The following is a 13,466-nucleotide window of genomic DNA, read 5'->3' as shown; positions in this document are numbered from 1 at the left end:
CGTCAAGCGATAACGTTTAACAAGACCAACGACACTGAACCCACGACGTTTACCTATGTAAAATTACCACTTTCACTTGCCAGTCCATCGTTTACCTGACTAAACATATTATTTTCCTTTCGAGATCTGACGTTTACCCAGAGTAAGAAACCATTTTCACTTGTAAATATTTTTTTTCCTTGGCTAACAAACCTTTTTTCACTTGGAAATATATTTTTTCTCTGGGTAACAAACCTTTTTCACTTGGAAATATATTTTTTCTCTGGTTAACAAACCTTTTTTACTTGGAAATATATTTTTTCTCTGGTTAACAAACCTTTTGTCACTTGGAAATATATTTTTTCTCTGGATAACAAACCTTTTTCACTTGGAAATGTATTTTTTCTCTGGTTAACAAACCTTTTTCACTTGGAAATATATTTTTTCTCTGGGCAACAAACCTTTTTCACTTGGAAATATATTTTTTCCCCGGGTAACAAGCCGTTTTCCCTGAGCAACAAACCATTTTCACTTGGTGGTCCGTCGTTTTCCCGAGTAAAAATATCATTTTTCTTTGGAGATCCGGCGTTTACCCAGTGTAACAATACATTTTCACTTGGAAAAATACTTTTACCTAGAGTAACTAATCATTTTCTCCTGGGTAACAAACCCTTTTCGTCTGGAAACTATCATTTAACTGAGTACCAATACCGTTTTCACTTGGAAATACATTTTTTCCCTGGGTAACAATACCATTTTCGTTTTGAAAACTGACAACCACACCGGCCAATTTGATATTTTTGTATATTGTTACAACGGACAGTGACAAAATATACACCAACAACGACTCCGATACATTTGTGTAATCGCATACTCACTTGCTCTGGCGCATCCCATCAAAATCGACGGTTAGCCACACACACACACAAACACAATAACAATGTGCTATTTCGATATGACTGCGATGTCCGGGTTCGTGCTTTAGATTTTCCAGAACCAATCCGTCTAAAGTTGTAATCCCCCACCTTTGTTAACTGGTTGATACACGGATAACAATCTTCGGAAAATGTAGGAACGCATACTACCCATCGTGCTAACGATTCCGGGTTACTTGCGATTAATTTCCTTGCTCACCCTATACAGATTATACGTACAGCGATATGTAGCGGCAATCGGTTTGGTCAATACATATCGCCCCATTCAGTATGGAATTACAAACCCAATACAGGTCAGTTCATAACCGGATCCGGATATTCAATGCAAAGCGATAAAGCAGAACCAATGATCAAATGTAATTAAACATGTAGATTCACAACCCTTGATTTTTTTTTTCGTGAAAAATGACAATACATATCGAATATATATTTTACGATGGTTCAACCCTACCAAGTATTCACGTAAATGTGGTTTATGACATTACATACAATGTATCAGTGTATCAATGTTGGGTGTTTATGCACACATCGGTATGACCCATAGACAACATCATCATACCCTCCAGGACTTCGTGAGGTCAATAAAATCAATCGGAGGCATAGACGACAGAAGGCTTGGAGATCCAATGTAAAATTCAGACAAACAAACGGATATATTTGTCCATCTTGGTTATTTACTCAACTACCATTGGTGCTCTCGATACAGCGAACGGTACAGTATGCAACGCATATCATTAGAGTGATATATCCACAGGTAAATATGGGGCCTGGCCACAATAATTGTATCGAGATTTAACCCAGATTACTATCCGTTCACTGATTCACTCGATGGTTTTAGCAACTTGTAACAACACAAGATAGATACGACTGGAATTACTAATATTCATAATGTTTATGATAAGTGTCGTTACCGATCGTTCACTAAGTCGATATGAATATTCGAAAAATCGGATATCACTACTCTCAACACCAGTGATTCGGTTTAAGTTTAAAATCGATTTGATAATGTAATCCAAGGTGTGATTCTGTGGGATCTGCTAACCTTTACGAGAGAGTGCTGTCTCCTTGACACATGAAACAATTATTATCAACCACACCTTGCGTGCATCGATTTGTCGGCGTCGTACAATTATTGTGGCCAGGCCCCATATTTACCTGTGGATATATCACTCTAATGATATGCGTTGCATACTGTACCGTTCGCTGTATCGAGAGCACCAATGGTAGTTGAGTAAATAACCAAGATGGACAAATATATCCGTTTGTTTGTCTGAATTTTACATTGGATCTCCAAGCCTTCTGTCGTCTATGCCTCCGATTGATTTTATTGACCTCACGAAGTCCTGGAGGGTATGATGATGTTGTCTATGGGTCATACCGATGTGTGCATAAACACCCAACATTGATACACTGATACATTGTATGTAATGTCATAAACCACATTTACGTGAATACTTGGTAGGGTTGAACCATCGTAAAATATATATTCGATATGTATTGTCATTTTTCACGAAAAAAAAAATCAAGGGTTGTGAATCTACATGTTTAATTACATTTGATCATTGGTTCTGCTTTATCGCTTTGCATTGAATATCCGGATCCGGTTATGAACTGACCTGTATTGGGTTTGTAATTCCATACTGAATGGGGCGATATGTATTGACCAAACCGATTGCCGCTACATATCGCTGTACGTATAATCTGTATAGGGTGAGCAAGGAAATTAATCGCAAGTAACCCGGAATCGTTAGCACGATGGGTAGTATGCGTTCCTACATTTTCCGAAGATTGTTATCCGTGTATCAACCAGTTAACAAAGGTGGGGGATTACAACTTTAGACGGATTGGTTCTGGAAAATCTAAAGCACGAACCCGGACATCGCAGTCATATCGAAATAGCACATTGTTATTGTGTTTGTGTGTGTGTGTGGCTAACCGTCGATTTTGATGGGATGCGCCAGAGCAAGTGAGTATGCGATTACACAAATGTATCGGAGTCGTTGTTGGTGTATATTTTGTCACTGTCCGTTGTAACAATATACAAAAATATCAAATTGGCCGGTGTGGTTGTCAGTTTTCAAAACGAAAATGGTATTGTTACCCAGGGAAAAAATGTATTTCCAAGTGAAAACGGTATTGGTACTCAGTTAAATGATAGTTTCCAGACGAAAAGGGTTTGTTACCCAGGAGAAAATGATTAGTTACTCTAGGTAAAAGTATTTTTCCAAGTGAAAATGTATTGTTACACTGGGTAAACGCCGGATCTCCAAAGAAAAATGATATTTTTACTCGGGAAAACGACGGACCACCAAGTGAAAATGGTTTGTTGCTCAGGGAAAACGGCTTGTTACCCGGGGAAAAAATATATTTCCAAGTGAAAAAGGTTTGTTGCCCAGAGAAAAAATATATTTCCAAGTGAAAAAGGTTTGTTAACCAGAGAAAAAATACATTTCCAAGTGAAAAAGGTTTGTTATCCAGAGAAAAAATATATTTCCAAGTGACAAAAGGTTTGTTAACCAGAGAAAAAATATATTTCCAAGTAAAAAAGGTTTGTTAACCGGAGAAAAAATATATTTCCAAGTGAAAAAGGTTTGTTACCCAGAGAAAAAATATATTTCCAAGTGAAAAAAGGTTTGTTAGCCAAGGAAAAAAAATATTTACAAGTGAAAATGGTTTCTTACTCTGGGTAAACGTCAGATCTCGAAAGGAAAATAATATGTTTAGTCAGGTAAACGATGGACTGGCAAGTGAAAGTGGTAATTTTACATAGGTAAACGTCGTGGGTTCAGTGTCGTTGGTCTTGTTAAACGTTATCGCTTGACGTTGGTATACTATTACGAGTGTGAAAAGGCTATGCACGTCTTGTGCGGAGTATCGCGACAGTGAACATATTTTTGGTGTGACGAAACAAGATCGTTGTTTACATGTTAATACATTTCGATTACCGAGTAGCTGTACAACAGAGATGACTCTATGTTAGACCGTGCTGTATACTTCGATTAAAACCACAAGATCACATGTAAATCTATTCGCACAACTCGATGATGTTGATATAGTGTTACTTGAATTAATTATTACCTATTTACACAACATAAAAATAAAAATTCATGTCGTAGTAAGTAAGTTTCTTGAACTCGTGCTTGATGAAAACGAATGGTGACAAGTATGCGTTTGTGTTTGAGTGAAAAAGAATTATTTAGAGTAGTGACAGTTTGTGACCAACGAATGCAAATCGATCATGATATCACAATATACGCCTTCGTCAACATAACGACTTGGTGTAGAAATACTTTCACGTTTTTTGAATAACTGGATTCTCGAGACTTGTTACTTGTACGATGTACCGTTGGTGTGCAAACTATAACGACCATTTTGTATGATAGTATGTTTTAGTTGTGAGGACAACCATATGATGACTCACCACTTTTCGTTAGCAAAGTAGATTGATTTGTGTGTAAGATGTAAGCACCGTAACTAGAAAACATATGCACTCTGTTGTTGGAGTAGCTGATTTATTGCTATGACATGGACATATCCTGAAGCCTTGGTTTGTTGTCTTACGAAAGATGACGCGACCTCGGTGTCGTAAATTGTGTTAACTAAACTCGTATGGATACCACAATTGTGCTGGACTTACACATGGTATTCGTATACTGTACACATACAAACTTTTGTGTAAACAACTCTGGTATTTCTGTTAATACTAGTTCTGTGTTGAACTACTTGATTATTACGATACATGAACAACCATTCAGACAATAAAGTTCTTGAGGTATCGAAACAGTTTGAAAGCACCACCAATCATTGTACAGGTTTGTAGCATGAGCGAATATTTTCGTGTAACATGAATATATTTCATATGTCATCGGTAAGAAATGGGTTATGTGGGATAATAATTAGTATCGTAAAACTTGTTGTGTTTGATTGCATACTTTTTTAACATTGTTTGTTGTTGAAAGACGGGCGAGTTTACATTTAAATATAGTAAGCGGAGCAACTCAAGTAATAAATTTTACTCGTTTGAAAATCGACAACGGAAAAAATACCGATGAATGGAGTAACAGTAATAATATGTGTGGTATATTATTTTTCGTGATATGCAACCAATCTTCTAAGCAGAACTTGTCAATAATTTATCATGTCATAGAAAAGCCGATTGTTATGAATTCAAAACAAAAGTACTTCGATTATCAGGATAAAGGGAATTGAGATCAACGCAGTATTTCGAAGTGGTATGTTCAGCAATCACTAAATGTCGGTTAGTTAAACGATACATTTACAAGTTTACCGAAATCTTGATTTACAAATAACAGCTTGATGATGTAAAGCTCAACCACTCAAATGTGTTCATTGTAAAGTATTTGACACAAACAAAATATCGAATGGAGACTTCAGTTTCATTACCAAGCTAGTGAAAATTGTTTTCTATTGGATGGATATGATTTACCTTTAGAAAAACGATAGACCGATTAAGTGACGCTGTTTCATATCTGTCGAGTGAGTAAAATTTCTTTGGAATAGTGGGTTAATTGTTAGGGATTCAATCACATACAAGTAACGTCTTTTAGTGGTAGAGTATTGTGATGACATTTACTTTAGATAATAACAACGGAAAAATTTCCAATTTCTCTGATCCTGTGTGTGTGTGTGTTTTACAAATAATTCCAGCACACCTTACTATAGGACACATTTAGTAAACATCATGCAAATTGTTTCTTTGTGATGGTAACGACTTTCGGTGGCTTAGTTTCATGTCGGGAATTATTATTTGAGGGTTCAAAAACAATTTCAATCAATACTACAAATGAACAACAATACAAAACACGTTTAGTGAATTACAGTGTAGCAAGTACTTTTTTGATATTACGAGTGTTGGGCACTAGACACTTCTAGTTGAATTGGATGCATCTAACAAACATATCACAATTTACTTTTGTAATGATCAAAGTCTTAGAGTGTATAACCTCGCGATATTTCACATTTAGCACGCACAATGGGGAGTTACTGAAATGATTAAGAATTGATCGCCAGCTTCGAACGGTACTCGATACTCAAAGTGATATTTTCACACTCTGTAAAGTGCATATGTTTCAATTCTCTGTCACAAATTCCGACAATAAATCGTATCAATTGCTGGCTTCAATAGTAACGATATTGTGATATACTGACTCTACACTTAGTCGTTTCAATTACCCGTTGGGAATCGGGTTAATAAAGCATTTTGCATCGGTTGTTCAATGTATGAATACTGGAACTATTACATCTTTAGTCTTGGGTACTGGAAACAATTACATTTGTAAAATATTTTCTGATATCATAACTTTGAATATAACACCAGCGTTCGATTGTAAGAAATGAAGTCGCAACTACGTTGATCAGACTTTCAAATCTCGTATATTCAAACATATTATGTTAATCTCAAGTCACCTGCAGCGGGTAGTAATTACTTTTGTCTTACAAAATATATCGAGTAATAATTACTTCGTCTTGCAGAATATACCGCGTAGTAATTTCTCTTTCTTACAGAATAGTAACGACTTTTAAAGTTGAATAAAAATGAGGTGTCGTAGGGATATGAGTACAACCGAACTTGCTATGGATTTTAGGTTTTAGTGTTTGTATTGGACTCGTGTATGCTTGGCTAACTGCTTGAGTTGGTCGGGTAACGGATTTACTTGACAATGTTTTCGTGGTTGACTCTTTGAATATCGTAAGATGGTAAGATGTCAAGACGTAATACTATTTCCGTACACTCAATTACAACAAAACATAACCCGCATTCAAATAATCCGTAAGCTACAAGTGGATTTAAAACTTGATGCTGTTTTGTGGTTAACTCAAGTCAGTAGTCATGTTTGTGTTGATTTCGGGAATGCTCATGACGAGTTGGTCGGGTAAATTAGGTAATGTGGTAGTAACTATGATCTTACCGAGTTGCTGACATTCAAATATCTTTTACGCTGTAATATTACGGATTTAATTGTGATAAATTATTTCTCAGTTATTGTTCAGACGTTCAAATCTCGTATACTCAAAATATAATATGTCCAAGTCAAATCGTATATGCACCGATTAGTAAATAGTTTGTCTTCAGAATAGTAACAACCTTTACAATCGAATAAAAAAAGACCGAGCATACGAATACAACCAGGATGAATTAATTCAAATTCATGAGTTGCAGTGATATAATCAAGTAATTGAAAACTAGATTTTTAACAATTTGTAATGTTGTGAATAATTCTTTTGAGTATGGTAAGATGTAAAAATATCTCTTTGACAAACGGAAAGCACGATCGTGAATAGAGTTGTGATGTTTCATTACTTGTTTCAAATCAATGTGTGTATAATATCGAAACGGGACTGTGGGGAAGTTGGTAGTCATGTTTGTCAATCCTATTTCAATTCACACTATGTCAAAGTCCAAATATTTCATTTTGGATTATCTGGATTTAGCTTTAGTACACCCCGCGAATGGATTCCGACACCGTACTATAACGTTTTTGATGATAAGGACTCGAGGATTTTCAATCAACAATACTGGAATTTTTTGATAATGTTAGAGCTGGCAAATGATTAGTTGCGTGATTTTGTTAAGAGTTTGATTTCGTGTTGATAAAGACAATAACTGTATAATACACATACTTGTGATTCTTGATTCTTGTAGAGTTATAGTTGTGTTGATTCTATAAGTGCGAAAACAGCGGCGCGGAATATGCGAATAATTCGATGCTGCTGAAAGTCGGCGTCAGTAATATTCGGTTACGGTCGAATCAAAAGATTTCTCAAAATAATTAGAATTGTACCGAATTAACACATTCAGATACGAATCAACTTGGTTTGTGCAGTAAGTTTCATTTCAAGTTGACAAATTGACACATTACTTGTATATTCACATGATTCTTATTATACAACTAAAGTCAACCACGTTCCGAAGTGTCAAAACATATAGCAAGCACCAGAAAGTGTCAAATTGTTGGTTTTCGAATCACCGTCTGCGACGGTTCTGTGACAAACTAATTACCGAAATATTACCTTGTGAGCGATCGGTATGTCTTTAACACCAAGTCACTAAAATGGTTATGCCCGAGACATTATCTTGTCAGCGATCGCGGGGTTTTGCAAACTATTTCACACATTTTTGAAGTGTTAGTTTGTGAACGCGGTTATTTGTTGATCGCTTTTCGTGTCGCTGCTGAATACTGAATACTCCTGAATGTAATAGTGCTGACTGGATTAGTGTAATAATCGATAGTAGCACGCGGCTGGCCGTGAAACAATTCCACACACAAGTCATTCGAAATATAGGTCGCACTGCTTAATCCTCACAACAAGCCGCGTTTCCGTTTGTGCGGCACGATATACACATTAACAAAGATTCATTCACATGACTATTTACTTGATACATATTCAACACCGGTCGAGAGATGTATATACCCGAAAGTACGAATCACCGCCACACCCATAAGAACGCATGGCGAATCACCAACACAACCTATACGCGAAAGCACGATATGCGAAAGTACGACGTGCGAGAGATGCCAATACCCGAAAGGGCGATGTGCCACCACGAGTTTTCCATGCGATGTGCGAGAGATGCCTATACCCGAAAGTGCGACATGCGAGCGCACCCATAAGAATACATGGCGAATCACCACAGATCCCGTAAGAATACACGACAGGCGAATCACCGCCACCGCCTATAGCAAAAAAGGCGAGTCACCACCCCCGGTTTTCAGGCACCTCACCGCCGCAGCCCATAGCAAAAAAGACGAGTCACGACCACGAGTTTTCACGGCGAATCACCGCCACCGCCTATAGCAAAAAAGGCGAATCACGACCGCACCCATAAGAACACATGACACCTCACCACCCCCGCCATAAGAGATAAGGGTCACCTCACCACCCCCGGTTTTCAGGCACCTCACCACCCCGCCCATAAGAGATAAGGGTCACCTCACCACCCCCGCCATAAGACACAATGGCACCTCACCACCCCCGCCATAAGAGATAAGGGTCACCTCACCACCCCCGGTTTTCAGGCACCTCACCACCCCGCCCATAAGAACCCCAGGCACACCCAGACCGATCATACTAACTACTAACGTCCTCGGCAATCTCAACAATGCCTCAAAATATGAATTGCTGGGCCTGAGACCTAGCTAGCAACGCTTTTTTCTAAGATCAGGTGATATATGTAATACCAGATGGAACTGTCTGAATACCTATTCAGAACAATAAGAATCTAAACTCGACCATATATCAAGAAACCAGAAAACATTGAAGAATGAGAATAAATCAAACGAAACAGAGACGGAGCGATAAGAGAGCTTAAGTAGCTAAATTAATATGCAACAATACTGTGCCGGTAGTAATTGCGATCATATTGCAAGATCTCGCGGGCCGCAGAAAAAGCGTCTGCGGGCCGCGGGTTGAGAACCCCTGATATACAATGTTCTTTCCAATTCTCTACTACCGAATATTTCAATGACTTCTTTGCCTCTGAATCAAAAGCGCACAAGTACAACACACGCGCGTCCACGTCGTCCAAATATCATATGATCGACCGAAAAGATCATCGCTCCATCAAATATGCCGGACCTGATGTATGGAACAGTATCCCGCCGGCCATCCGACAGTCGACGAGCATGTCCACATTCAAGTCGAAATACAAGCAATTACTACTAAATAAATACAGTCCATCCTCAAGATTACCGGACCACGACTGACCTATCGATCTCGCTTCCCATGACATGCCGCCCTATTTCTTGTCGCATTCTTTTTCTATACTATCTTCTTTACCTTCATTCAGTGTGCATGCCTCCTCTTTACATCGCCTAGGCCAAGGTGGGTGTCAGATTCCATAGACAACCTAGTCGCTTCGACATCTTCCTTTCTTTCATTGTATCGCATTTTTGTGGTGTATTGAACTGATAAAATTGCTAATAAACCAATGATGATGATGATGATGATACTAGTTGCTGACGATTACCCCTGACGAGTGTCAGCCGAAAATATTCGGGTTCATTTCAATATGAATGTACTATTTAATTGTATATCGAGTTATAATTAGATAATTCAGCCATGCTAAACTCTTTCCCATACTTCAGTAGCAACAGAAAACTTGTGAATTACAATATAGGCTAAACCAGTGGTTCTCAAACTGGGGGGGGGGGCGTGTCCCCCCTGGGCGGCGTGCCTCCCTTGGGCGGAGTGAAAGCATCTGAAGGGGGCGCGAAGCTTCGGTAAACTTAATTTTTTTCCGCTCTTGGTGCGATTCACCTCCATTTCATAGTTATTGCTCTGGCGCGTAGGCGTGTATAGGGCGTATCACAACAGTGTATTTCACGCCATAGTAGCACATGACGTAGACTTCCTATTGCGATTATATCGAGCATTTATAAACTCGTGCAATAGCTAAAACGGGATGAGACTTCATGCAAACCTACTGAATTAACGTCTAATAAACTGTGTATGAACAATATATTCGTCTGAAGAGTTCACGACAGCAACGAAGAGGACATTTCCTCTCAGTTAAGTACCAGACAGTGCAGCCTATACGCAAGGACATCTACTGGTCTGAGTTCTACTTACAGAGACATAAACTACCCTTTTAACAAGTTGTTATATGGTGCTTTGAAACGTGTTATACGGATATATCATCATCGCAGACTCTAGACGTATTGCCATCAAGATACGCAACTGAAGGTAACGTGTTCTTATTCCGTTCGGGTATATAGACTTCACACGGCACTCCCTAGTGATTGTGCATGCTTTATAATTATTGTGTGCTTATTTTGTGTTATTGCGTATGATTCATTATCTGTGTAGACCATTGTGTAATACAATTCCTAGATGTCTAGCTCAGAGACGAAAATAGAGCCTTCTGAGGACTCACCTCACGATGAAGTCAGTGACGCCAAACATGTTCCACAGGCAACTGTGTTACCCGGTAATTCTGATCAGAGTGTAGGCGCTGTCCCTAATGGCATAAAAAATGAAAGCAAATCCGAAATTCATGGTGGTGCTCGACCTAAGCATCAGGACACAGATAGTGCGTCCGTATTATCGGGTTATGCCGCGGGTCCCATTGGGGGTACTGGGGCTGGAGATTCCGCAAGGTCAAGCATCGATACAGAATCGGTGGTGGATTTGAATAATGGCATAGTTCCAAATGGCGACCGAGAAGTAGATAATCGTGTTGTGCTAAGTGACGTGGCTATTACTCCACCATATGTGTTGGTTGATATCACTAATGTAACTAAGAGACGACAGAACAGGCAAATAGCGCCTTCCGCACATCAAACACGCGCTTCCCCACGTGAAATAGGACATACTGCCGTTCTTGATACACGTGTAGACCAGAGAGTCGCAGAACATTTCGCGTTTCCTAGATTAGACGCCGCGCCGCACAGAACGCAACCGATCGCTGTTCACGAACAATTTCCGGTGCAAAACATAGCTTCGCAATCGATTGTACCTAGTCAAGCGCAACCGCAGATTTCGAATAACGCCGTTATGTTACCGCAACATAATATGGATTTTGATCCGATTCCTTTTAATGCACATGATAAGGAGTTACAACGTCAAATGCATCAGGTCGTGAACAAATTGAAAAAAGTCACGTTCGAAACACGTTTTCCGGAGCAATTCTTTGAGCAAGCGTAATTAATATTCGATGCGTTTCGAATAACTTCTAATCAAGCACGCACGACGTTTGTTATGCTGAACATCGGTCAGGACGTCATTAAGCATACATTCAACGGTAGACTGGACACCAAGGCCGCAAATAGTTACGAAAATGCCAAGAGCGCTTTACTTCAGCGGTATATGCCACAGTCGAAAAAGTTGGCCTATAACTTTACTAGCATCTTGGCTCTTGCGAAGCAAGGTGGCTGGTCGCCGGAACAGGCGTTCGACTACACCAACGAGTTTCACTCAGGCCATATCGACAGTGAGGCGACCAGACGGTCATGGCGATCTATGTTCGTCGAATTATTGGATCCTAGGCTGACACCAGCGCTTGTCGCACAAGGGCCGGAGATTGATAGCCACGAACTATTGACGATTGCTCAGCGAGCTGATGCGAGTTTTACGAAAACTACTGGTTATGTCAATGCAGTACATTCAAATCTTTCGCCGTTGGCCCCGGATTTTGTGGCGACAGACCGGGTTAATGCGGTGACTAAGCAAGCCTGGGAGCCTAGAAATAAATGTGATCATTCAGACGGTATTCGTAAAATGTTTGAACAACTACGGGCGGAATTCCGCGAAGGATTGAGAGAGAACGGCAAACAGTCCAATGCGCGTTACAAGGACAGTAAGACGCCGAACAAATTTAATGACTCGGGTTCAGGGGACAGGAAATCCAAGGTTGAACACCCATATTGCTGGTTTCATTTTCGATATACGGTCGAAAAGCCACTAAATGCACGGACCCATGTACCTGGGTAAAGGATCATGGCGCATCTAATGCGTCTCCTAAGAGTCAAAATTTTCAATACGGGTTGACGAGCTTGAAAATATGCCTGTAATAAATGAAGTAAAGCTTGAAAACCCGCCTTCGTTCACTGGATCGAATCTTTTGTTTTTGTGCGATTTGCTTACAAAATGTGTGTTGTTGGTAGATTCTGGCAGCGAGCGCTGCTTTAAGAAAATGATTGAAAGTGCGTCTGTTAAGCCTACAGTAGCTTTCCGATGTCCCAACAATTCACGACTTTTTGGCTATGGCACAGAAGACCTATCATTGACCTTTGGTTCTGACTTCACTTACACATTCCCGTTTGAGAAAGCTGAGGTTCCGTATGACATCATAGGAGCTGATTTTATCAAACATTTTGGATGGGTCATTGATATGAAAAATCAGACCATTTCTGACGAGGAACGTAACCTAACTTTAACAGCTACGTCTAGCAGTAAAGCGGCAGGGTTAGTTTCTAACCTGAATACTGAACGCGAGAATGAGAAGCTCACCGCGTTGTTGTCTAGATATCAAGTGCTTTTTGATTCTGACTTGAATCGGCCGCCGCTAGAAGGATATGAATTTGACATTCGCCTTAAACCAGGGGCGCCGATTGTCAAATTACCTGAACGCAAAATACCGCATCATTATCGCGATCAAGTAAAGGAGAAACTGAAACTTTGGCTAGACCGCGGTTGGATTGTCGAAAGTACATCGCCTTATTCTAGCCCGGCGCACATTGTGGCCAAGAAAAATAAGGTGGGTTGTCGTATATGCTTTGACTATCGTGCGATTAATGAATTGACAGTGAAGACTGCATATCCTATCAGTTATCTGCGAGATTTCACGAATGAGTTATATGGCTGTTCCATATTTTCGGCTATTGACATCAAGGATGGTTACTATATCATTAAAATGAGTGACAAGGCATCAGAGATTGCTGCGTTCGCAGTGGATTCTGCTGTGTATGCCCCTAAACGTATGTCGATGGGCCTTAGCTGTAGCCCAAACTTCTTTAGCTACTGTTTGAGACAGTTATTCCATGATGTGAAGGACACTTTCGTGTTTCTGGACGACATACTTGTCGGATCTTG

This window comes from Botryllus schlosseri, chromosome 8 (assembly GCF_051294905.1).
Source record: "Botryllus schlosseri isolate E-star chromosome 8, Bs_hap1, whole genome shotgun sequence".
Classification (NCBI taxonomy): Eukaryota; Metazoa; Chordata; class Ascidiacea; order Stolidobranchia; family Styelidae; genus Botryllus; species Botryllus schlosseri.
This window is presented reverse-complemented; position numbering follows the sequence as displayed.